Genomic DNA, 27549 nt, shown 5'->3' with positions numbered 1-27549 from the left:
TGCAAAATTTCTCTCTCTCTCTCTCTCTCTCTCTCTCTCTCTCTCTCTTCCACCCACCCAAACCGATACATTCTTCTTTTTTTTCTCGCTATCATGATCCCACACCGTTAAACGACGCAGACCGTAATCCTGACTTACGATCCTTACGGGTGGTGGCCATGGTCTAAGCGCGCATTTCTTGCGCCTTTTTAACCCTTCCTCCAGAAATCTCTCGTATCGGTATTTCCCTTAAAAAGGCTCCATAAAAGATGGAAAGCATTTTGTGTAATGACTGCTTGGGCGAAATAATGGCAAGTATATCATACCGACTTCTTCTTTAATATAAGCTGATTGCGGATATTTGCTGAGGCCGATAAACATCGAGATTCGGCGAAAGAGTTAATCCGGAAAAGGGCGTTCATATCCTCGACTTTGGTGGTCGTACGATGCGTGATTATCTATTAATAATCTTAGTTTGAGTTCTACAAAAAACAAAAAAAAAACAGTCTGAATGAACTATGTTTAATATATAAATACCCATGTTTAATTTCGACAACAGTGTTCAGTTATTATAATTATCCGTAGTTTAAATTTGAAAATATTCTTAAATGAAAATAACTGTCAAAACGACAGCCGAGTTTAGGTACGGTCATTACCCTAATTATAATCTTAATTTGTGAAGGAAAAATGGGCTATGATATAATAACTATATTCAGTGTAAAGAGCAGTTTAGCAAAAGGTTTTATCCTTGTAATAATCATTACCCTTAAAGGTCACTTAAGAATATTTCCAAGTAACATTTTATATTAGGCCTTCATTTCATACTTATACTGGTATCATTATGTCCATGTTGTCATGATAATGTTTCCGTAAAACGCTAATGGATTGAGAAACTGAAAATATCATAAGTTTGTGATTAATGCAAAACCAAGGAAAGCATTTCTTAGGATAATGAAAGAGACGGTTACAAACGTATCTACGATGTACTCCTCCCAAAATAATTCACTGATGTTAAATAGGTGTCATTATGGATGTCCTACTAAACCTTGATTGACCTTCTACGGAAAATCCTGCTGCTCTAAACTTTCTTGTTTTAAATCTTGTGATAGTTAATCGTGGCTTATAACCCGCAGACTATTTGTGTTATACACAACAAAAATTAACTACTGGATACATTTCAAGTTTTATATAGTACAACTGTGACATTCGGAAATAACAAGGTGGAAAAACTACAGAAGGTCTAATTCTAAAGAACTAGACAACAACAACAACAACAACAACAACAACAACAACAATAATAATAATAATAATAATAATAATAATAATAATAATAATAATAATAATAATACTCCTAAGGAGGCAGGAGGCAACCCGGAACCCCACAATATAAATACCATCCGGTCGAATTGGAGGACTGATAAAAAAAAAAAAAAAAAAAAAAAATAATAATAATAATAATAATAATAATAATAATAATAATAATAATAATCTTTTATCATTTCATCTGTTCATTAATCTGTTAATTTATTTTTTTTCATCTTCAAATAACTGGTCTCTTCTCACTGTATTTCCTATCACCTTCGGTTACTCCCTTCAAATGAAGTCGGTATTCTTTGAAAGTTTAAAATCTCAAGCCACCAGCTACTGTGGGCTTCTTCCATATGAATAGGGTTCATCTGCTGAATAATAATAATAATAATAATAATAATAATAATAATAATAATAATAATAATAATAATTAAGACCCAACCAAAGAGGCCATTGACTACTAGTGAAAAAAAGTGGATAGCAAGTATAAAAAAACAAGTTGAAGCATAATAAATAGGAAAAATAAAAGGAAACAAATACAGATATCTGTCAATAAGCCGCGTATAAGAAAGAAACTAGGGCAATGACTCCCTTGAGCCTCTTAGCACGAACAACACCCGCGACTCTACCAGGAAGAAAGCGCCACACTCAGTTTTACAGTTTTGGCCTCAAAAAGGCCAGCAGGCCTGAGGTAGTCATCTTCAACTAATGCAACAGGGAATTCCTGACATTCTCAAGAGTCGTTATCTGATTTTATATGTGTTCGACTTAGTACTTAATTGCTACTAACCTCAAGTACGCCCTTCGTAGGTTAGTCCGGGTCACAACAAACGAGGTGTGTGGAAGGGGGTGTTATGCAATACCGTGGCATTAATGGCAAGTTATGAAATGCGCTGATTCAACATAAACACGTTTGGAACTTGAAAAGGATCCGTAATAGCTTTCTGTAGTAACAATAATAAAAGGAGTTTTATGTAAAATTCATTTCAGTGCTTTATATGTGTCATAATTTTAATTATTTTTTTTTTGTCGTCTTGGGTAAATAATTACATTCAATAAAATATTTGTAAACAAAAGCATTGAAAATTTTACTTTATGTAATCCTAATATTGTTACTTATTATGTATGAATCCTTGGTAGACGAGTAACATGCAGTATTAATGTTTTTATTTGCAAATAAAATACTTTACTACGTTGGTTCAATTCACTCCAATATACCCGTACTAGTATTTCCAATACATATTTACATAAATAAGTAAATCAAACTTAAAATCTTTATTTCTACATTTTTATGGTTTTTTTGCGTATGTCCAGAAAAAGAATACTAATCAGTATTCACAAACTGAAAGTAAATTTGAACTTCACGGTCCATAATGTGTACACTATCTTGTCTTAACGTTCTGACGGTAAATAATGTTCTGAATGGAAATCTTTCATATATAATCAATCATACTGACAACAATACAATTGCCTAAGGGAAGCGTTACTTGAATTTGATGAAAAAAGTTTTGTCAACAGCGAAATATTAAGGAATGCAAAAAATGAAAAGGGGGAAGTCGAAAGAATACAGCAAAAATGGAAAAAATTTTTAAGAGATTTTATCAAATTTAAAACCTCCGGCAAAATCAACCATGAATCAAAACTAAAATTCAAACTGAGTCTCACTGACTTTTAACACAGGCATGCCTGATGATGGACGTCGAAAAAAAAAAAAAAAAAAAAAAAAAAAAAAAAAAAAAAACAGGAAACGCCAGGGAAACTGAAAAAGTAAAACTAATTTTTTGCATAACACTCATCATGACGTGTCGCCAGCACATCTAGTTCTCAAAAGTCATATGCGTACAATTTTTCTCTACCATGCAAGAATAAAGAAGTGTTTTCTTCAAATACATGTAGGTATGAACGTACACACACATTTATACACACACACACACACACACACACACACACACACACACACACACACACACATATATATATATATATATATATATATATATATATATATATATATATATATATATATACATCATCATATATATATATCATATATATATATATATAAGTATATATATACATATATACACAGGGATTTTTTCCAAAGAACATAATGAACTCTTGCTTCATAAGATAGGGGAAAACTATTTCATCATAAAAATAGAAAAGTAAGTGATTTCTTCATTATATAAGTATAAGACATTTCACCAATACAGTAGTGACGAAATTAAAATCGAATTCTTTATAGATTAATAAAGAAATGGAAAGATATTGTCGCTTGAATAGATTTAAAAATAAAACCATTTCTTTAAAATTCATGATAATGAAAGGATACTCATTCAGAAAACAAATAATATATTATATTTTTTTCTAAATAAAGAAAGGGAGGCTTTGCCATAAAATAAAATAAAAATATCACACAAACAAAAAGCAAGAGAGTCGTACATAAAATGAATTAAATCAGGAGGATTCCTCGCCAGATTAAAACCGGAAAAAAATCTCATCACATAAAGAAAGAAAACAAACGGTATATCCCAAAGTGCGACTTCCCTTGCAATAACAAACCTATTTTATGAAAATCAGTGAAGCCGGTTCACTGAATCGGCGATCACATTTTACAAGACTCAGCCAAGAATCTGAAGAAAAGAGCTGGAGGTGGGAGGGACGAAGATGTGTTGGCTGAAATCTATAATTCAATTTCATCCGTGTTCCAAAAGAAGCGAATGAAAGGAGTAAGCCTCCGCTGGCCCTAAAATAGATTATTTTCACGTGCTGATAAGTAAGGGGATAAATGGACGTATTGCTTAATAAAGATAGGAATTTGAGTGACTGAAAGAGGTTTCACAAGTGACATAGAATCCACAAAATTTGAACAGATTATTCTTATGAATATGATGATAAGTAAGGTACTGAATTCATGTATGGTCAGTAAAAACAGGAATTCGTTTTATTGAAAAAGGCTTCATGGTTGATATAGAATGCAGAATTTGAACAAATTTATGTTATGAATATGGTACTAGTAACGAATGGATGCATGCATAAATAGTACAATAGAAATTAAAGTAATTTCAAAAGGCTTGACAGTTGATACAGAATGTAGAAATCATCAAATGCCTAATTTACATGAATGTGATGATTAGTAAAAAAAAAAAAAAAAAAAAATGGGGGAGGAGGAGGGGGATGCATACATGAATGAAAGAAATTGCGAATTAACTTGGAACATGCTTATTGAATGACACAGAAGAAATCTGAAAGACCATTATTAAAAGATGAATAAACGCAGATGATTTAATTAGTCTATCATACACGTTTATAAGCAACCCAATTGATAAATAGAATTAAAACACTAACTTGAGCACACGAGAAAAGATTGCTAATTGAAATTTAGCACAGTATCGTAACGCAACAAACAAATGCAGACTCGAAAGATATTTGCATATGAATTTGTCAAAGCGTAAAAGATTGGATATATGCAAAATAAAGAGGTCAATTAGAGCGCATCAAATAGGGTTGATAAATGATATCTTCGACAGCTAGAACTGTACTGGAATGTGGTGCACAAATTCCTTACCAGTGGAGAGAGATCCCTAAATTCATTTGATGAACTTTGTAAAGGAGAACTGAAGTTTATTAAATATTATGTCGATCTTCTCTTCATCAAATATTTGTTTCTCTTTGTCTGTTTATTTAAATTTGTTTGTGAGTTATAATAAATTGTCCTCGTTTATTTTGTAAACCTAATCAAAATAATACTTGAGAGCAGATACACATCCTTCTAAAACATATCACTTAACTCTATCCATAAATCATTGTTGGTAATTCATCGTTACCGAAAAACTTTAATACCTAAAACTCGATAATTCTAGTAGTAGTAAGTTTTCTTTTTTATGGTCATGCTGCGACGTTAACTCGGTCCATTAACGCCTTAACCATTGAATTTCTGAAAGAGACGAGAAAATTTGTGGTCGGGTTCAAGATATAGTTAAACTTCACTTATGACCATAAGGGGAAGGCCATAAAATCGCCATAAAAATGGTTGCTCAAGCAATCATAATAATACGCTTTTAACTTCAGAAGGGTACTTTTACGATAAATATTGACAGAATTAAAAAATAAATGCTAAATTGCAAAACGTAGTCAAATGATTTTATTTTAAAATTAAATGAATGGTCAGAATTCGATAGAAAAACAGCTGAAAGCCCATTAAGGAGCACTTTGGTTAATGTCCTTTTATGCGTCCGTGAAAAGAAATAGATTTCGAGATTCCATCTCAACAGGTTCTACATTCAGCATTGGTGCGGATTTTTGACCCCGATATTCTCTCTCTCTCTTCTCTCATCTCTCTCTCTCGCTCTCTCCTCTCTCTCTCTCTCTCTCTCTCTCTCTTTATAACTACATTATCCACTCTCCACTGTTACTGTAAAGAAAATAAGAATTAAAGAGAACGTTGTTCAGTTTTATCGGAAATAAATGGCCACAAGATATTAACGTCAACTTTTCTAATGAAAACGAATTTCTGTTTATAAGAAAAACGTGAGCGTATTGAATCTTACGTAAACCGTGTTTAGCTTTTCAATTTGGTAATATTTCTTGTGATCACTGAACGAAATATGCTTATGATTCTCGTTGCTTTTGAGGATACAACCTCTCTCTCTCTCTCTCTCTCTCTCTCTCTCTCTCTCTCTCTCTCTCTCTCTCTCTCTCTCTCTCTCTCTCGCCTGTCTTTCTAGAGCAAAATTATTTATTTATTATGCAAATTGTTTTGAATCCCAGTCAACTGATAACAGGGCGATGAAAGACATCGTCACTTTAAAGGCAAGGAGCTCTTCATCTTCATGCATATGTAAAGAATTTGTGGAGAGAAATGCTCATTCGAAGCTTTTCGAATAATGATATTCGCCTTTGCAAGAGATACAATGAAAGCTTATTTTTTTATCTCCCCGTTTCTCCCCATAAAGTTTTCTTATTCATAGACAAACTCATATATATATACTTAAAATAGTATACTTTGAACAGGCTCTGTAAAGTACGACTTGGTTGGAAATAATATTGCTTTCATATGTATCATAAACTGCCGAGTCTTTTTCATATTAACATTGGAGCATCCGCTTGCAACAATGTTCAAGCAGACAAGAAGTTTGGAGAATGAGGAACTGGAATAAAGTTCATCTTCTGTTTGATTTTAATGGTATGAATGTGCTCCATAATTTTGTCACAAACTTAATTTTACTACTGTTAAATACATTGACTAAGCAGATTTCTTTTAATACGGTACGTATTTCATTATAATAATTTAATATGTTTTCTGTTCCCCTTTTAATTCAACATGCATTTACCAACCTCATCTATTGATAAATGTTATATATTCAGTACTAATTTAGTATACTACTCTGTTTAGGATACAATTTTATCATTCTATTTCATCCAGATACATTATTCATGTTTTCAATAGTATTTCCATAGTTAATATTTATATCCTCTCTCTCTCTCTCTCTCTCTCTCTCTCTCTCTCTCTCGGTCAAATTCTGGGCACTATTTTCAGATCCAATATTTATCTCCTTGACGAGATTAAGAAATAATTGCCTTATAATTTGTAAACCACTGAAGAGTAAAGACTTCAATCAAGTCTTTATGATCATAAACTCCCGTTTTTGCTTTCATATATAGAGGCAATTATCTTTCCTCAAAAATACGCTTTTCATGGCTTCTCGTGGGTGCTAAAAGACTAGCAAATTATCTAGCATAATTGTCTTAATTATACACCAGCTATGGATATTGATGAAGGCATTCAAATCCATTAAACATTTTATGGATAAAGACTCGCATTTAAACTCATACACAATCACACCCACAGACATACGTATGGATGTATATATATATATATATATATATATATATATATATATATAATAAAAGGAGCCCATAAAAAAAAAACCACCAAAATGTAGAGAGAAAAGTACTATATTTCAGAGACTGCTGTCTCTCTCTTCAGGTATATGATATACCTGAAGAGAGAGACAGCAGTCTCTGAAATATAGTACTTTTCTCTCTACATTTTGGTTTTTTTATGGGCTCCTTTTATTAGATGGAATTCTGTTGTTACAGAACATTTTTACCAGTATATATATATATATATATATATATATATATATATATATATATATATATATACATCTATACGTATGTCTGTGGGTGTGATTGTGTATGAGTTTAAATGCGAGTCTTTATCCATAAAATGTTTAATGGATTTGAATGCCTTCATCAATATCCATAGCTGGTGTATAATTAGACAATTATGCTAGATAATTTGCTAGTCTTTTAGCACCCCCGAGAAGCCCATGAAAAGCGTATTTTTGAGGAAAGATAATTGCCTCTATATATGAAAGCAAAAACGGGAGTTTATGATCATAAAGACTTCATTGAAGTATACTGTACTATTATGTGTGTTTGTGTTTGCAACTTAGAGCAGTTACCCAAACGTAAATTGGAAATATAGAGGTGAATGGTAGTGTGTGTGCGTATGTGAAGCTTCCATACTGTTGACTACCCTGTGTAGATATACGAAAACTGTTGTAGTGGTAGGAAGTTTTTGCAAAATAAGTGTTTATACTTGATATGGCAGTTATCGGATGTGATGTCAATTTCGTCCTGATCTTTTCTCTGGACCTAACCACAGTTTTGTATTCATAGAAAAATCCTAAACGTAAAATAGTTTATTCCTGACCGGGCTTTATAAATTATGACTTGGATTACAATAGTATGTTTTTATATGTATCACAAATTACCGTATCTTTTACTCTGTAACATCTGTATGCAGCAATGTTCCAACAGACAGTAGTTCTGTAGAACGATGCACATGGAATAAAATGCATCTCCAGTTAAAATTTTTATTGTAGCCGTGGGCCAAAATAAATTCTAAGCGTTTCTTTCTCGCACCCCGGCAACTTGTCGTTAATAAATCGGACACAATGTAGATCTCTAGGTTTATGAGTCACGGTAATACAACCTATCTGTCTATCTCTCTAACTATATATAAGTATTTCTTTATACTCACACACAGATATATATATACATATATATATATATATATATATATATATATATATATATATATATATATATACACAGGTAGGTGGGGCATCTGGAACGCCGTAGATTTAAAATGAATAGGATGGAGAAAAGCCAGCGTAACATCATACATGTATTTTCCAAATTTTCGAGACTTTGGGTCTCATCATCAGGGCTGTAAAACATACAAAACATACAAATTAAAAAAGACTCAGTATTAATATTAATATTAATAAAAATGGAAGTACATAAACGTTAAATATAATAATTTAAAAAAATGAACTAAAAAAAAAATGAACTAAAAATTTTTTATATATATAAAAAAAAAATTAAAAAGTGAAGAATTCTTAAAAGTTAGTACCTATCTCTATGGAGTTAAAAAACTGAGTGACGTTGTCTGGTTTGGAAAGAAGAACGTCAACTATGCTATATATAGGACTGTGGAAGAAGTCTGACCATTTAATGGGGGCACAAGCTGTTTGATTGTTAATGACTCCAAAACAGAGAGAGAATAGTCGTTGGGCGCTTGGGTGACAATACGAAAATCCTTATATGAAAATGATGTTTTACATTTATTACAATGTTCTCGTATGTTAGAAAATTCTTTCGTTTTCAAAGTACATCCCGTACGGTGACTGACTCCGAGATGAGAGTCGATTCTGACTTTGAGCAGTCTTTTGGTGGCTCCCACGTATTTCCCGATCTTACATTTCGGGCAAGTAAAGCAATATACCACCAAAGACCGCATCAAAGCCGGAAGTTTATCTTTGTGGGAGAACAAAGAACCCAGAGTTTTAGGATTTTTTGCTATCAACTTAAGATTCACAGCCGGAAAAGTTTCCTGAATGACTTTTTGTATTTGCACCTTAAATGTGTTGGACTGAATGAAAGGTATCGATGCATATATTAATAATTTAGGCACGTTCGGTACAAGTTGACGTGGCTGAAATTTATCATTTAAAAAGTTATTGACATATTTCAAGAATAAGGTTGGAGGATACGAATTATTTTTAAAAAACTGAAGTAAAAATTGTATTTCAATATGGAAGTTATGCCAGCTGGAAGACAACGTATAAGCACGATGCAATAGCGTGGAAATACTATTTAATTTAAATGTTATGGAACAACTGCTATAAAAGTTAGTACCTTGACCTGTGAACGTCGTTTTTCTAAAGACGCTCGTATTAAAACCATGTTCTGTCCTAGTAATTAAAACATCTAAAAAAGCAAGTTGGTTGTCGTGTTCATGTTCGATTGAGAAATTTATATTAGGATGTAGGCCATTGATATATTCCAAGAAAGCTTCAGCTGCTTCTCGGGACCTAAATAGAGCAATAGTGTCATCCACATATCGCTTATAAAAGAGAGGGCGATATGATAAGGGACAACCATCCAGCATTCGTTCCTCAAAAGAGCACATAAAGGCATTAGCCATAACTGGGCCAAGTGGTGATCCCATTGAAACACCAATTTTTACTTCAGTTTTTTAAAAATAATTCGTATCCTCCAACCTTATTCTTGAAATATGTCAATAACTTTTTAAATGATAAATTTCAGCCACGTCAACTTGTACCGAACGTGCCTAAATTATTAATATATGCATCGATACCTTTCATTCAGTCCAACACATTTAAGGTGCAAATACAAAAAGTCATTCAGGAAACTTTTCCGGCTGTGAATCTTAAGTTGATAGCAAAAAATCCTAAAACTCTGGGTTCTTTGTTCTCCCACAAAGATAAACTTCCGGCTTTGATGCGGTCTTTGGTGGTATATTGCTTTACTTGCCCGAAATGTAAGATCGGGAAATACGTGGGAGCCACCAAAAGACTGCTCAAAGTCAGAATCGACTCTCATCTCGGAGTCAGTCACCGTACGGGATGTACTTTGAAAACGAAAGAATTTTCTAACATACGAGAACATTGTAATAAATGTAAAACATCATTTTCATATAAGGATTTTCGTATTGTCACCCAAGCGCCCAACGACTATTCTCTCTCTGTTTTGGAGTCATTAACAATCAAACAGCTTGTGCCCCCATTAAATGGTCAGACTTCTTCCACAGTCCTATATATAGCATAGTTGACGTTCTTCTTTCCAAACCAGACAACGTCACTCAGTTTTTTAACTCCATAGAGATAGGTACTAACTTTTAAGAATTCTTCACTTTTTAATTTTTTTTTATATATATAAAAATTTTTTAGTTCATTTTTTTTTTTAGTTCATTTTTTTAAATTATTATATTTAACGTTTATGTACTTCCATTTTTATTATTAATATATAATACTGAGTCTTTTTTAATTTGTATGTTTTGTATGTTTTACAGCCCTGATGATGAGACCCAAAGTCTCGAAAATTTGGAAAATACATGTATGATGTTACGCTGGCTTTTCTCCATCCTATTCATTTTATATATATATATATATATTATATATATATATATATATATATATATATATATATATATATATATATATATATCTATATATACTATATATATATATTTATACTATATCTACAATATATATATATATATACACATATAATATATTATATATATATATATATATATATATATATATATATATATATATATATATATATATAATATATATATATATATATATATATATAAAATATATATATATATATATATAATATATATATGTATAAAGAAATACTTATATATAGTTAGAGAGATAGACAGATAGGTTGTATTATCGTGACTTATAAACCTAGAGATCTACAGTGTGTCCAATTTATTAACGATAAGTTGCCGGGGTGCGAGAAAGAAACGCTTAGAATTTATTTTGGCCCACGGCTACATTAAAAATTCTAACTGGAAATGCATTTTATTCCATGTGCATCGTTCTACAGAACTACTGTCTGTTGGATCATTGCTGCAAACAGATGTTACAGAGTAAAAAATACGGCAATTTGTGATACATATAAAAACATACTATTGTAATCCAAGTCATAATTTATAAAGCCCGGTCAGGAATAAACTATTTTACGTTTAGGATTTTTCTATGAATAACAAAACTGTGGTTAGGTCCAGAAAAGATCGGGACGAATTCGACATCAAATCCGACAACTGCCATATCAAGTATAAACACTTATTTTGCAAAAACTTCACTTATTTTGCAAAAACTTCCTACCACTACAACAGTTTTTTCGTATATCTACACAGGGTAGTCAACAGTATGGAAGCTTCACATACGCACACACACTACCATTCACCTCTATATTTCCAATTTACGTTTGGGTAACTGCTCTAAGTTGCAAACACACATAATAGTACAGTATACTTCTCGTCTCTCCATTGATGTTTTTACCTTTTCAGTAAGGTTAGTATCAGGGTTGTTAAGATGGAGCAAGGAAAAAACATGAAAACTACAACAGTGAAATAAACAGTATCTAATGACAAAGATATATTGTGGAAAATCAAAATTACTGCGTGAATTTTCAGTTTCTTTGCTACCGATGTTCTCAAATTAAATGACAACATTACTATTGATCTGACTGGGCAAGGCACTTTTCAGGAATTTATATTTATGTACGCATCAAGGAATTAATTTGCATTTGAATTTATGGGCAAGCTTATGTTTATTCACAGAAAAACATTTAGTATCATTACCTTATTTGCTTGCAAAACATAGTCAGTAACTCGGATACACATAGTTTTTGCGATTTACATTTATCAGATTTTTAGTTTTCATTCGACACCTCAACTTTATTTCGATGTCAAACACGTTTTTTTCTGAGCATTATGATTCATACAGTAAACAGTGCAAAGACACCGACGTCGGGAAGCCGATTACCTTGAAAAATGATGTTTTAGCTTACGCATAATAATCTGGTTACAGACATTTGTAATATGACGTTTGTCCTGAAATACCTAATCTGCACATATAGTAATTTGTAATTTTTTGGTAATAAAACCCCATTGAAATTACTGTAAAATAATGCATTACTGCTTATCTAAATTACTATAGTTTGTGGAATTTGTTTAAAGTACAAAATTTCTCACATGAGCATTTAAATTTTCATTACAGCAAAAGTTATAAGTACCAGGTCACACGGGATGTTTATTAAAAAGTGTCCTCTGCTATTGATCTTCATGCAAGATTGTCTTGGTTCATTACCTTTCGCAATTTGAACTATTCAAAGCTTACTAAGGAACCTTCCACTGTCATCCTGCAGAAAGAAGGTAAGGAACCCATTCACACAGTTCGGGACCACATATTTTTTGCTAAGGTCTCTGAAAAGTAGTATCCTAATTTGAATCTGTTGATAACATCAAGGAAGTTATTTTTAATGAAAAAAAAGTAAGCATCAAATTAATCTGCCAAAGGTATCAAGAGTTGCCGTATATTCTTTACGTTGAGATGTTTAATGGCTGATTTTTCTGCATTTTGAATAAAGTAATGACTGCAAAGCTGAATACGTCGGCTTTTAAGCAATTTCAACCAAATTTATAACGAGTATACATTATCTTTGTCGTGGAGAAGTTACTGATACGGTAAACAAACATTTTAACCTTTCACACTAAAAGAAACCTATTTACTGGCCAAGCGAGATGCATGAATACACTGCCTTTGTACCGGTAGCAGAACGTGACCTTACTCAGGGGCTCAGCCGTCATAGTTTCATATGAAACCGCAGCTTTGTCATGCATATATATCCATGTACAGTTAGTTGGCAGCATACAGAAAACCGAACATTTCAGACTAGCGTGTTTGACTAATTCTGCACGCAAAGCTCGCATTGGGACTACCAAGGTCATCACACTCGGAAACATAAAGGAAGAAACTGGAAATGAATAATAATTACATGCTGATGGAAAGATTGCACAAGTTCCTTGCCTTCTGATTATCACTTAATGGAATACCCTTATGACAGCGTAGTATCATCATGCAATAAAAGACTCAGAACCTGGGAACGTAATGAATTCCTTCTTGAATATGTCAACGTCCCTGTAAAATACAGATACATGCTTTTTATCAGGATCATTTTCCATTTCCATCAACTTGTCGAAATAGGATAAAACACAGACTTGCGCAAAAAAAAAAAAACATAAAAAAAAAAAAAACCACTGGCGTCATGGTTTCCACTCGTGAAAGTTGAATCGAGGTGTTGGCGATCATGTATTCCGTAAGCGACTGTTACCGCGTCCCCCGCTGTGTTTTGTTTTGATTTATTTATAGCCACAGGTGCGTTTTCATCCTATGCTAGACTCTGGCCTGATTTAGAATTCGCATCGCTGAGCCAGAGGGAATTCATGAAAATATTCAAGTGTCACGTCCTCTTCAAGATAAACTTGTTCTCTCAAATTGGCTGGTGTGTGTTTCAGGACGTCATGAAATTTAATTTACCCATTTCTTTTTCTTTTTTTAAGGGTCCTTCACTTTCTTGGGATAAGCTCTTCTAATTTCATCATGTCGCCGCCTAATTTCAGATGAATCCGTAATCACAACGAACTCGCCAAGAAGATTCAAGACTTAATTATTAAAGCCCCTTTCAAGTAGTTCATAGCGGAGATTACTCGTCTATAATGCAATTTGGTTTTCAGCGCAATGCAATTTCCTAAATTTTAGAAAGCTGTTGATCGTAAGTATACTGGCTTTTCAGCAGATCTAAGCCTTTTGATCTTACAGATTCAAAACTGAGAAAGACCAATAATCATCCGATACAACAGGCGTTAATATTTCTGTCTCCTAGCTTGTCTAAGGTTAAGGCATGGGATAAGTTAAGGAGGAAATATGAGACACGAGTATGTATGTGTTTGTGAATAGAATGCAGAATACTAAGGCTTGTAAAAAATGATGAATGGTTGATATACACAAAGAGAAATTGTGGAAAGTAACTGAAGAGCTTGAAATAATTCACAAGAGAAGTGAAAAACGATATCGACAAGATTAAAACTGTACCAGGTAAGGACATCGTGATAGAATGGAAATCTTCGATTCGGAAAGATATTTGGAACTAAATGTTACGGATGATGAAGGAGATGCAGCCATAAGTCACGATGCAACTGGAAGAACAAGAATATACTATACAATGTGGAAAGGCAGTTTTAAGATTTAGCTACGATGGGATTCACGAAGGTGAAAATGAGAACAATGTTCTTGGGTGAAATTAGTACTTGAGGAAGGCTGAGAGGTAAAGGCGTGGACATGGAGACTAGCATGTGGTAAGAAGTCAGAAAACTGAACGGTAGGGTCACGAGGCCCTAAGTGGTTTGCTGTGAAGAGGGAATGGAAGTTGGATCATCTAAAAATGTGTGTATTTGGAGGCCTTGATAAGAATGTGAGAGCGACTTCGGAGGTGCTAAATGGGTTGTGTCATTGTTAGAATGAATGGGTCTTGATATCCATAAAATAGCAGTAAATATTTCATGGAATTGCATGATATGCACACAAGCAGACGTGCTGTTGAAAGTATATATATATATATATATATATATATATATATATATATATATATATATATATATATATTAGGCTGATTAAGTAGCACAAAGGTTATGGAAGTTCTCCGCATAGCTTCTTCCATCTGTTTAGTAGTTTAGATAAAATGTGGCAGTCACATTCATCTGGAAACTATCCAATTAGAGGAAAATTGGTGAGTGGGGTGAAATCTGTTCTGAAGACAAATGATAATATTTCAATTGATCTATTGTTAATTTAGTATCAGAGACAAATGTTGAAAAGAAAAGAACGAGAAAAGGGCGAAGATACAAACTTAAAAGCTATTGAGAGAGTTATGTGTCTTAAATGGAAAGTGGAAACGATGAGAGGAGTTACTATGATGAGAAACAGCCAAAAGAATTGAAAATGTCCCGCTGTTCTAATGGACCAGAGATTGTTTTAAAACGAAGGGCCATTTAACGATGATCTTAAGGGGCGATTTGATTAATAGAATCATCCAACTTTTACGTCAGGCTTCTTTCCATCTCTGTCGTCGTAAGTATACAACAATCCATTACTAGTTTCTTCCACATCCATGAGTAATTTCACTTTACAGAAATTGAATTTCTAAACGTCTGCATGTTTATTTCCTTTCCCTGACATCATCTTATTGGTTATGCCACTTATTTGTCTCTTTTTAGAAATATACGGCAGTTTTCCCATTCATAACAACAAAAATATTTTTGTCTTTAAAGATTCATATCTGTTATTTAAACGTTCGATCGTGTGTGCGTGTGTGCTCGCGCGCGCATGTGAATGAGGTTTCAGTTCGCTGTAGATGAAGATATACAACGCAGAGGAAAGGCGATAAGGTATTTGTGCCCCTACCTATATAATATATATATATATATATATATATATATATATATATATATATATATATACATATACATACATACAATATATATATATATATATATATTATATATATATAAACATTAAGCTGCAAATGTCATTTAATATCCAATTCGCTCTCCCTCGGTATTATTACCGAAGGGGAATTATTATTGGGAAGTAGTTTTGTCGCCTGACATGATCGAAGTGCCGACCACTGAGTACCAACAACGTTCCGTAGACGCTCTAATAAACCGCCGGCCATCAAGTCATTGGTACTCACTGTCTGGCAATTGGAGCCTGTCAGGTGACGAACCACTTGCCAATCATAATTCTTCTTCAATCTTATTTCCGAGGTAGAACGAACTGGTTATTAAACGACATTTGCAGTGTAGTGTTTGTGTACATAATTATCACGGTTAAGTGATAAAAAAATTCATACACAAAATTACATACATACACACACACGTGCATATACATAGATATAATAATTTATATATATATATATATATATATATATATACATATATATATACATATATATATTATGTATATATATATATATATATATATATATATATATATATATATATTTATATATGTGTGTGTGTGTGTGTGTCTGTGTGGGATAATATAATCATTGTGTGTGCGTGTGTGTCTAGGTGTTTGGTTTTTTTGTATGCACCACTGTACGCTAACATAGTTACATATGTAAAATATATGAATAAAAATGGTTTCCCAGCGGAGAGGAAGCCTTTGTAATCTCTTTGCAAGGAGAAGAAGATACCGTAGAAAACTGATAAATAAGAGGCCAACAGGGAAACTTCAAACCGCCACTGATAATTTCGAAAAGAGAAAGTAAGTAAACGACTGAAACCTAGGCATCAGCTGTACAGGATAGAAAACTCATGAAGGGAATGTCTGAATGGAACAGCAAGGCATGAAAGGAAATGTATGAATGGAACAGAAAATAGCAAGGGAAAGGGAGGCGAGATCTCAAACGGAAAGCCTCTATAGGAAGCCACCCCTGGCTGATTTTTTTAGGCATGAGGGCTAATAAGACGCGAGGTGTATTACACTCGGTTGCAATGGCCACATGTCTTACATTTTGTCAAAGGACGCCATAATATATAAATGCACATATCAGAAGGATACAACAGAAAATAAATGAATACAGTTATACAGTAGGAGTATAGCAATGTCCATAAATTCACTGCGAGGTGTAGAAACCCGTTAATTAATGCCCTTCATTTCTCTCTCTCTCTCTCTCTCTCTCTCTCTCTCTCTCTCTCTCTATATATATATATATATATATATATATATATATATATAATATATATATATATATATATATATATATATATATATATATATATATATATATATATATATATATATATAAGTCAGAAGCCAGGAAGGAAAGTGAAACGATGGAGTGCTGCGAGATTTTTCGACATAAGTCCTTTACTTAGTCTAAAGATCTCGCAGCACTCCAGCGTTTCACTTTCCTTCCTGGCTTCTACCTTTATCGAGGTTGCTGAGATGAATAGTGACACTCCTGAAGTCCTTTAAGTCCAAGTTCAGCCCCAATAGGAAGAGGTAGGGTGAGAAGCAAGTATGTTAACAGGAGAGAGAGAGAGAGAGAGGCGACGTTGGAGAGAACGCGAGAGCGAGAGAGAGAAGAGAGAGAAGAGAGAGAGAAGAGAGAGAGCAGTAGAGAGATTCATCGGTTGTAATCATAGATTTCCCGGGCAGCACTGGGTTGGTCAGCTAGTATATATATATAGTATATATACGTATAATATGTGCGTGTCTGTGTGTGCATACGCACTTGTGTGTGTTTGAATATGTGAGTGTGCGCAATTTCCAACAAAAATTGCCAACAGGATAACTCATATCAGGTCCCAAGACACTAACTCTCCCCCAGAAATCATCTATCTCGCGGGTAAATCTAAAATTCTCTTTAACGGTGTTTTTGGGAATTCAACAATGTATCACCTTTCATCCAGGCGAGGCATTCCTGTCAATATTCCGTGGAATAACAAGACATCCAGGGAATCCACTGTTTCCTGCGAAAATTGATGGTTCTTCTGCCTTCAAGAATTTTATGAAGATACCATTTGCGTCATAAAGGGAGGAATCCCATCTATTTGTGGTATCCACCTTTTCAAAAGGCCTCAAGGATGACCAGATGATGAAAGAAAAGAAAAAGATAGGTTGGTAAGATAGCCTAATTTACAGATGATGAAATAATATAGGTAGAGAGAAAGATTTTGAAGTGGTTAGATAAATGAACATCCACTGTTGTAAATGGCTTTCTAAAAGTACGGAATATGAACACGAGAAATAGTTTTCATAAAGGAATGGTAATAGTATGCTTTATCTATTTTTACATAAATATTAACGCTGAGATCTCTATCATCAAATAAACTATAACAATGCAAACGCACGTCTATAACGCCTGTGTTCCTTAAACTATACATTACATGAAGTATATTTTTATATGTATATGCAATTCAATTTAACATTAGAATTTCATAAAAATAACATAAATATGAGTTATTGATGCTTGATACACAAAGACAAAAAATTATATATATATATTCACAGTTCATATTCGTACAAGGTATTCAGTGTCTTATTAAAGAAGAATACTAACGCTACTGAAAATGATTAATAAGTAACCAAACCTATATTGCCTTGGAATCTGATATAGGCATTATGAAAAATACATAAAATTAAGTTTTGTATAGAAGGAAATGTTCTGCTTGCATCATTATGTTATTCACTTGGACATATTGCGCATATCAAATGCGTAAAATCAGGGGCATGTAACAGCTGTGGAAATCTATAAAACTGTTATCAATAATAATAATAATAATAATAATAATAATAATAATAATAATAATAAGAAAGGACACACCAGCTAGCTGCAGTAATAAAAGTGGTGCGAACACCAACCTCAAGGACTGACTGAAAACGATCAGGCAAAGATCCTTTGGGACTATGGTATAAGAACAGATAGGGTGATACGTCCCTATAAGTCAAGAAAAAAGTACCACTCATTGATGTCGCAATACCATGGGACACCAGAGTGATGAGAAAGAAAGAGAAAAATATTGAGAAGTATCAAGACCTGAAATTAGAAATAAGGATATGGGCTACCAGTGGAATTGTACCCATAATCATAGGAACACTAGGGCACGATCCCAAGAACCCTGAAAAGGAACCTGGAAAAAGCAGATACTGAAGTAGCTCTAGGACTCATGCAAAAGAGTGTGTTACTAGAAACAGCGCACATAGTAAGAAAAGTGATGGACTCCTAAGGAGGCAGGATGCAACTCGGAACCCCACACTGTAAAAACCACCCAGTCGAATAGGATGACTATGATAGACCAAAATCAATAAATAATAATAATAAATAGTAATAATAATAATAATAATAATAATGGATAGACTATAAGAAAGCCTTCGACATGATACCACACACATGGCTAATAGAATGCCTGAAAATATATGGGGCAGAGGAAAAAAAAACACCATCAGCTTCCTCAAAAATACAACGCGCAACTGGAATACAATACTTACAAGCTCTGGAATAAGACTAGCAGAGGTTATAGCAAGAGAGGGATCTTCCAGGGCGACTCACTGTCCCCACAATTCTTCGTAGTAGCCATGATTCCCATGACAAAAGTACTACAGAAGATGGATGCCGGGTACCAACTCAAGAAAAGAGGCAACAGAATCAACCATCTGATGTTCATGGACGACATCAAGCTGTATGGTAAGAGCATCAAGGAAATAGATACCCTAATCCAGACTGTAAGGATTGTATCTGGGGACATCAGGATGGAGTTTGGAATAGAAAAAATGCGCCTTAGTCAACATACAAAAAGGCAAAGTAACGAGAACTGAAGGGATAAAGCTACCAGATGGGAGCAACATCAAACACATAGATGAGACAGGATACAAATACCTGGGAATAATGGAAGGAGGGGATATAAAACACCAAGAGATGAAGGACACGATCAGGAAAGAATATATGCAGAGACTCAAGGCGATACTCAAGTCAAAACTCAAACGCCGGAAATATGATAAAAGCCATAAAGACATGGGCAGTGCCAATAATCAGATACAGCGCAGGAATAGTGGAATGGACGAAGGCAGAACTCCACAGCATAGATCAGAAAACCAGGAAACATATGACAATACACAAAGCACTACACCCAAGAGCAAATACGGACAGACTATACATAACACGAAAGGAAGGAGGGAGAGGACTACTAAGTATAGAGGACTGCGTCAACATCGAGAACAGAGCACTGGGGCAATATCTGAAAACCAGTGAAGATGAGTGGCTAAGAGTGCATGGGAGAAGGACTAATAAAAGTAGACGAAGACCCACAAATATACAGAGACAGGAGAATCACAGACAGAACAGAGGAATGGCACAACAAACCAATGCACGGACAATACATGAGACAGACTAAAGAACTAGCCAGCGATGACACATGGCAATGGCTACAGAGGGGAGAGCTAAAGAAGGAAACTGAAGGAATGATAACAGCGGCACAAGATCAGGCCCTAAGAACCAGATATGTTCAAAGAACGATAGACGGAAATAACATCTCTCCCATATGTAGGAAGTGCAATACGAAAAATGAAACCATAAACCACATAGCAAGCGAATACCCTGCACTTGCACAGAACCAGTACAAAAAGAGGCATGATTCAGTGGCAAAAGCCCTCCACTGGAGCCTGTGCAAGAAACATCAGCTACTTGCAGTTAATTAAGTGGTTACGGTAGCACCAACCTGAGGGAGTGATAGAAAACGATCACGCAAAGATCCTCTGGGACTATGGTATTAGAACGGATAGGGTGATACGTGCAAACAGACCAGACGTGACGTTGATTGACAAAGTCAAGAAGAAAGTATCACTCATTGATGTCGCAATACCATGGGACACAGAGTTGAAGAGAAAGAGAAGGAAAAAATGGATAAGTATCAAGATCTGAAAATAGAAATAAGAAGGATATGGGATATGCCAGTGGAAATCGTACCCATAATCATAGGAGCACTAGGCACGATCCCAAGATCCCTGAAAAGGAATCTAGAAAAACTAGAGCTGAAGTAGCCCCAGGACTCATGCAGAGAGTGTGATCCTAGAAACGGCACACATAGTAAGAAAAGTGATGGACTCTAAGGAGGCAGGATGCACCCGGAACCCCACACTATAAATACCACCCAGTCGAATTAGAGGACTGTGATAGAGCCCCCCCCCCCCAAAAAAAAAAAAAAAAAATAAAAAAAAAAAAAAATAATAATAAATATTAATAATAATAATAATAATAATAATAATAAGGGAGCTCTAAAATATTATACATATATTCTACATTTAGTTAAAATGATATTGCACCAGCAAACTGTAATGAACATGGAGAGTGTTTCTACTCACAGACATTTAATTAAACTCAATATACAGCAAATATAAAAATATACAGAAGCATAATAGTCCATCCTCTGTAACACATGATTATTTATTCTGTAAATGAAGGCGTCTCTATCGTTCCCAGAACTGAATCAACACCATGTTATTTCTGAAGATATATAAACTTTTATTCATGGATGATTAAACTGTTGTAAACGTTAATGCTTTCTAATAATATAAAATGTCATTCATTATTTTAATATAAATTATATACTTAATATTTGCACTACCTAATACAGAATAGCAGCATCAAAGCAATTCCCGTAGAGCACTTTACATTTTCTCAGGGTAATAAATATGAATGACATCCAGCTAATATCCTTCTTAACTATGTTCCTGCAAGAAAGTTACGGAAATAACCTCAGGCGGTCCTCTACCTGATGTCAGGCACATCAAGCACCTCGGAGCGACCTGAAACCCTTTCAGTATGTATTAGATGACATACTTCAAAGTAATGAGGTTTGAAAACTGGCATCTGCAATCATCTCTTTGTTTAAAAGAGAGGAATGACGGAGGAAATGGGAATTCGGTTTTTTTATTTATATATTTGTTTTTGTCTTTAAATAGCTAATGAGTTAATGACAAATACTTTTTCTATCTTCATAAAGTCGGTGTTTGGATGTTTAATACTTATTACTGTCCTCAAAATATACATTAAAATTACTTAATTATTCTAAATTTAAAAGCAACTGAATGGGAATAAAAAACAACAACAACGGTTATCCTTCTCAATCGAATCTTAACATTGAAGTAATAATTACAATCCATGTCGCATCGTGGATCAAAGTCATGCCTAAACATAGAAAATTTACATTAAAACGGGTGTCTTTAACAAAAATAACTATGACGAAACATTAGAGAACATGCAACCAGCCTCTGAAAAACGTCTTAAGATATGCTTGGAAATATGTGCTCGTGAACTTTAATGAAAATTCTAAGCTATAAGATCCATACGATTTTCAGCAGGACTTGAGTCCTAAAAAGTGTCAGCCAAGTTACGTGACCATAATGTTGTTAAAAGTAGGGTACAAATTGTAATTCTATATTATTTGAAATTAACGGATATACGTTTTTGTAATAAACTTTCCTCCTATCTGGTTAGGGCAGAATTACATATTCTCACTTATTTTCAAAACGCATCCTTGTCTTTGATGCATACAGTAAAAAAAAAAAAAAACAAAAAAAAAAAAAAAATATATATATCATAGATAATATATATATATATATATATATATATAAAAAATATATATATAAATATAAAAGTGTTTCAGAATTATTTTCATCTTATTCTATACAAAAAGTCTCAGCTTACGCTGCTGCCAATTTTGATTATACAAGGCCATCTGCTAGTTTCAAAAGAAAATTCTCTCTCTCTTCTCTCTCTCTCTCTCTCTCTCTCTCTCTCTCTCTCTCTCTCTCTCACACACACACACACACACACACACTTCTAGTGAATTCATGTCTTGCCAAAGGGATTAGCTTCTTGAACATAATTACTGATTCTAGCGATAAAGTTTCTTCGTACTGACTTGCATTAAGTTTAATGAGGCCCATTCAGACGTGCTTCCAAGCAATATGTTCAAAATAATTAAAAGTAACTGAAGTAGCCGTGTAATGAGAGTTAGCATTGCTCATGTTTTTTTTAAGGCATTTGTATGATATGAGTAATCATTTTAACTGACGCGATTGCTTCACCATGGGCAGAATATAATAGCAATGACATACTCTTTCTTTCTGTATGTATACCTATTTGTTGTAGTTTGTAAATTTATATTTGCCTTCCTATTCATGTCGATTCTATGAAATTGAACTTGATTCCCAGCAACTGTGGACTTAGGGCTATTTAATAATGTTAGTGACATCTCTTTATTAGATTATATCATTTTCAATATTCAAAACGACTCATTTAGAACACTACTGAAAGGCCACAAATTTGCAAGTCGGGTTCCACAAAAAAAACGAATGGGGGCCTGTGGGAAAAAATGAGAAAAAAAAGTGGGCGTAAGGTGGGACAATGGGGAAAAAAAAAGAGGAAAAAGACAACAGGAGAAAATCGAAATGTGAAAAAAACGAAACAGAGAGGAGAAAACAGGAGTGTGAAAGAAAGATAACAGAAAACCGGCTTCTAAAAGAAAGAAAATAGAGAGAACCTGTCTGTGAAAATTTAAAATTCATAAAAAAAAAAAAAAAAAAAAAAAAAAAAAAAAAAAAAAAAAAAAGAGGAAAATTTGTAAACAAAGTAGAAGGCACAATACCAAGGTAAGTCACGTACACTAAGGCACGGGACCACGGCTCTTTAATTTAAGTAAAAATTTCAATAAGCATTTGTATTTTAATTGCAATATGAAGACGTCGTCATCGGAATTCTTATAAATGTTCATCATAGTTTTAGGCCGATCAATTGCCCGCTCAGAATCCTCTCTCTCTCTCTCTCTCTCTCTCTCTCTCTCTCTCTCTCTCTCTCTCTCTCTCTCTCTCTCTCTCTAGGGATTGTTAATGCATATACGTATTTAAGACAGGCAGTAAGTGTTTCCCCAGGACATGAGACCGAAATTAGAAGAAGGATAATCTTGGGATGGAGAGCTTTTGATAAACAAAACGAGATTATGAAAAGTAAAATGCCACTTTCTCTGAAAAGAAAAGTATTTAATCGAATGGTCCTACCAGTATTAACTTATTCATTAAAAACTTGGAGCCTCACTAAAGCCTTGGAACATAAGCTTAGTTACAACTGAAAGAGCTATGGAAAGAATAATGATGGGAATAACACCAAGAGACAGAAAAAGAGCAACATGGATACGAGAGCAAACTAAAGTAAAGGATATTCTAACAACAAGTAAGAAAAGAAATAGGCGTGGGCTGGATATATAATGAGAATGTCGGATAATAGATGGACGAAAAGAATAACAGAATGGGTCCCTAGAGATTACAAACGAAGCAGGGGAAGGAAGAGAAGACGATCGTTAACGAGCTAAGAAAATTTGCGGGTATAGAAAATGGCATAGAAAAGAACCATAAACAGAAGGGAGTGGGGAAGGACATGTCTCAGGCCATTGTCCTGCAGTGGACTAGCAACGGCTGATGATGATGATGAATATATATATATATTATATATATATATATATATATTATATATATATGTATGTATTGTATATATATATTTATATATATATATATATGTATATAAATACTATATATATTAGATATATATAGATATATATATATATATTATGTATTGTATTGTATATATATATATATATTATATATATATATATATAATTATGTATGTATATATATATATAAATATATTATATTATTTATATTATATGTATGTATGTATATATATATATATATATATTATATATATATTATATATGTACATAATATGATAATATATATATATATATATATATATATAATAATATATATGATAGATAGAGTACATAGATATATGTACAATCTATAATATATATAATAATCTATTATCTTATACTCGGTAACATAGTACATAATATATATATATTAGAATCCGTATATGTATAATACGGTTATATGTATATATATTATATTCTATATATATATCTATTATATATACAGTGGTACCTCGACATATGAAAGGCTCAACTTACGAAAAACTCGACATACGAAAGCAAAAACGAAAAATTTTACGGCTCTACATATGAAAATTGCCTAAGTTACGAAAGGCTGTTGCTGTAAAGTCCCGAGATTCGCTCGGACCACCGAGAACAATTTTAAAACTAGCGCCCGCCAACTAAGTAAACTCGCCACCATCCTCCCGTTCTCCCATTGGTTCCTGATGCTAGTCACCCCATAAGATCCTGCTCTCCTATTGGTCAGCATCTACCCCTTGTGCTCTAAGTACGTGTTCTATTGGTAAAAGGATGCAGTAAATTGAAAAACTTATTCATGCAATACATTTGATAAATAAAAAACATTAGGTAAAGATAGAATAAAGAATAGAAATGAATGGTTATTATACTGTTTGGTAGTTTCAGTAGTTGAAGAGAGATAATGAAAATTTATGGCTAACTGTGTACTACGAAAAGTGATTGCTTGGCGATCGTTCGGTAATCGTAAGTGCTGGATGTAAACAGAAGTTTGGAAGCTTTTTTTTTTTGTTTATTATAGTTAATGGTTACTTAATAATTATTTAAAATGAGTACATGCAATACATTTAACAAAAAAAATGTGAATTAGATATCAATAAAAATATATAATCCAGACTGCTATCATCGAAGCCAACAAATACGTATTTTCTAGAATTCTTCTTCTATTTTAATATTACGTTACGTATATGTTTCATTATAGCTGTCACTAACTCGGTATCTCCATTAGGTAAAGATAGAATAAAGAATAGAAATGAATGGTTATTATACTGTTGGTAGTTTTATTGAGTTGGAAGAGGAAGATACTAATGAAAATTTATGGCTTACCACTTTCCTAGAGGAAAAGTGATTGCTTGGCGATCGTTCGGTACTCGTAAGAGCTGAATGTAAAAAAACGATTGGAAGGTTTTTTTTTTGTGTATTATAGTTAATGTTTAATTAATAATTATTTGAAATGAGTACATACTGATTATTTATACATTTTATTGGCATATTCTAAGCTTTTAGCTTCTTAGGTTTAGATGTCAGAATCATAGACTAGGCTACAGAAGCAACTGCTAACATAGGCTAGGCTTATTGCTAAGGGACATATGCTAAAGCCCTAATATATGCAGTAAAAATGGGGTTGAATATTACATGCAGTTGAATATTACTCAAGTATGTACAGTATTTTGCCTTTTTGGAGTCATATTTCTTCCGCCGGATCGGCGTCGTAACCCTAGAACATGTGTTTTAGGCCTGAAAATATAATTTACTGGGGTGTTTTTGTAGGGTTTGGAACGGATTAGGCATTTTACATGTAAAATGCGGTTCAAGATACGAAAAACTCATGATACGAAGGCCGCCTCGGAACGGATTAATTTCGTATCTCGAGGTACCATTATATATATATATATAATTATTATAATTATATATATATATATATAATAAGAGAATATAATATATAGACCATATACATTATTATATAACAATTATTATATAATAGATATATATATTTATATTATTATTACATATACATATTTATAACTTACATTATATATATATATATATATATATATATATATATATATATATATTATATATACCTATATATATAATATATATATTATATACAATATAATATAACATATATATGATATATAATATATATTATTATATACATATAATAAATATATATATATATATATATATATATATATCTATTTTATATATATATGATATTATACATATATATATATAAAACATTATTTATTATTTAGATATTATATATATTTAATTATATATAATATATAGATTATAACATATATATATATATATATATATATATAATATATATATTATTATATATATATATATACACGTATTGTCCAATAACATAGAGATAATAATGAGTTCGGGGCAAACGACGTGAGAAACATTCCCCAATAATTAGTATTCGGTGAGCTAATGGGTAAATCATAAGTTACAGTGCTTAAAATTTCCAGTATGATTTCTGTAGCACATTTTCAAATAAAATCACTGGCGACAATTTTCAATGATAATTAACTGACTCTGGTCAAAATAGCTTTTCATTTTAGCTGAATGTAACATGGATCAAATAGAAAAATGTCTGTTTTTTATTTTTTTATCGACAGACATTAAACTCAGGACCTTACAATTTGGTGATGCATCCAGAATGACACCGAGTGAAAAGGTGCAGCGTATAGCTAACAATGACTCGCTTTAAAGACCTGATAAATATCGAATGCTGATAACAGTGGAGAACTCGTATGTTTGCAACTAGGCATTAATCTCCCATTCCCCAATGGATATTGCACCATTAATTGTTAGCGGTAAATTAACAGTAAATTAATGTAATTCTATTGTTACATCAGGATAAAGGTATCTGAAAATTCTGTATTAAAATATTAAATACAGTAATAAACATCATTAATATAAAATGTTCTAAAGATATGTTTAGAGTTCACTTTGAAAGATTATATATTTGTTTAACTTAAAGGGTTGAATATTACCAAAACGTTAATATAACTGAGTTATTACATAGAATAAATGTGTATATAAATACACGTTGTTGCAAGTAATTATACTGACACTTTTGTAACTAACAAACGGGTAATTAAAGAGTTTCTCATCTGAAATAAAACCAGTCGATGAATTGAAGTTTAATCATGGGTGAGATTTGACTCACTGGATGATTATTCCTGCTTCTAAAAATGTGGTGTTTACTCTGTGTCGAAGATTTTCACTCCTCCCCAGTAACAAGAGCATGGTGTTGGCGC

General features: G+C 33.0%; 1 long non-coding RNA gene across 2 annotated transcripts in view; it reads right to left on the bottom strand.

The window, feature by feature from the left end:
- LOC135220966 (uncharacterized) overlaps window positions 1–27549 on the bottom strand; it is a 502102-nt gene that overhangs the window by 247829 nt on the left and 226724 nt on the right. The window lies entirely within an intron of this gene.

The sequence above is a fragment of the Macrobrachium nipponense genome, chromosome 20 (assembly GCF_015104395.2).
Source record: "Macrobrachium nipponense isolate FS-2020 chromosome 20, ASM1510439v2, whole genome shotgun sequence".
NCBI classification, from domain to species: Eukaryota; Metazoa; Arthropoda; class Malacostraca; order Decapoda; family Palaemonidae; genus Macrobrachium; species Macrobrachium nipponense.
Note: the sequence above shows the minus strand (reverse complement) of the source record. Positions and strands in the feature narration are given on the sequence as shown.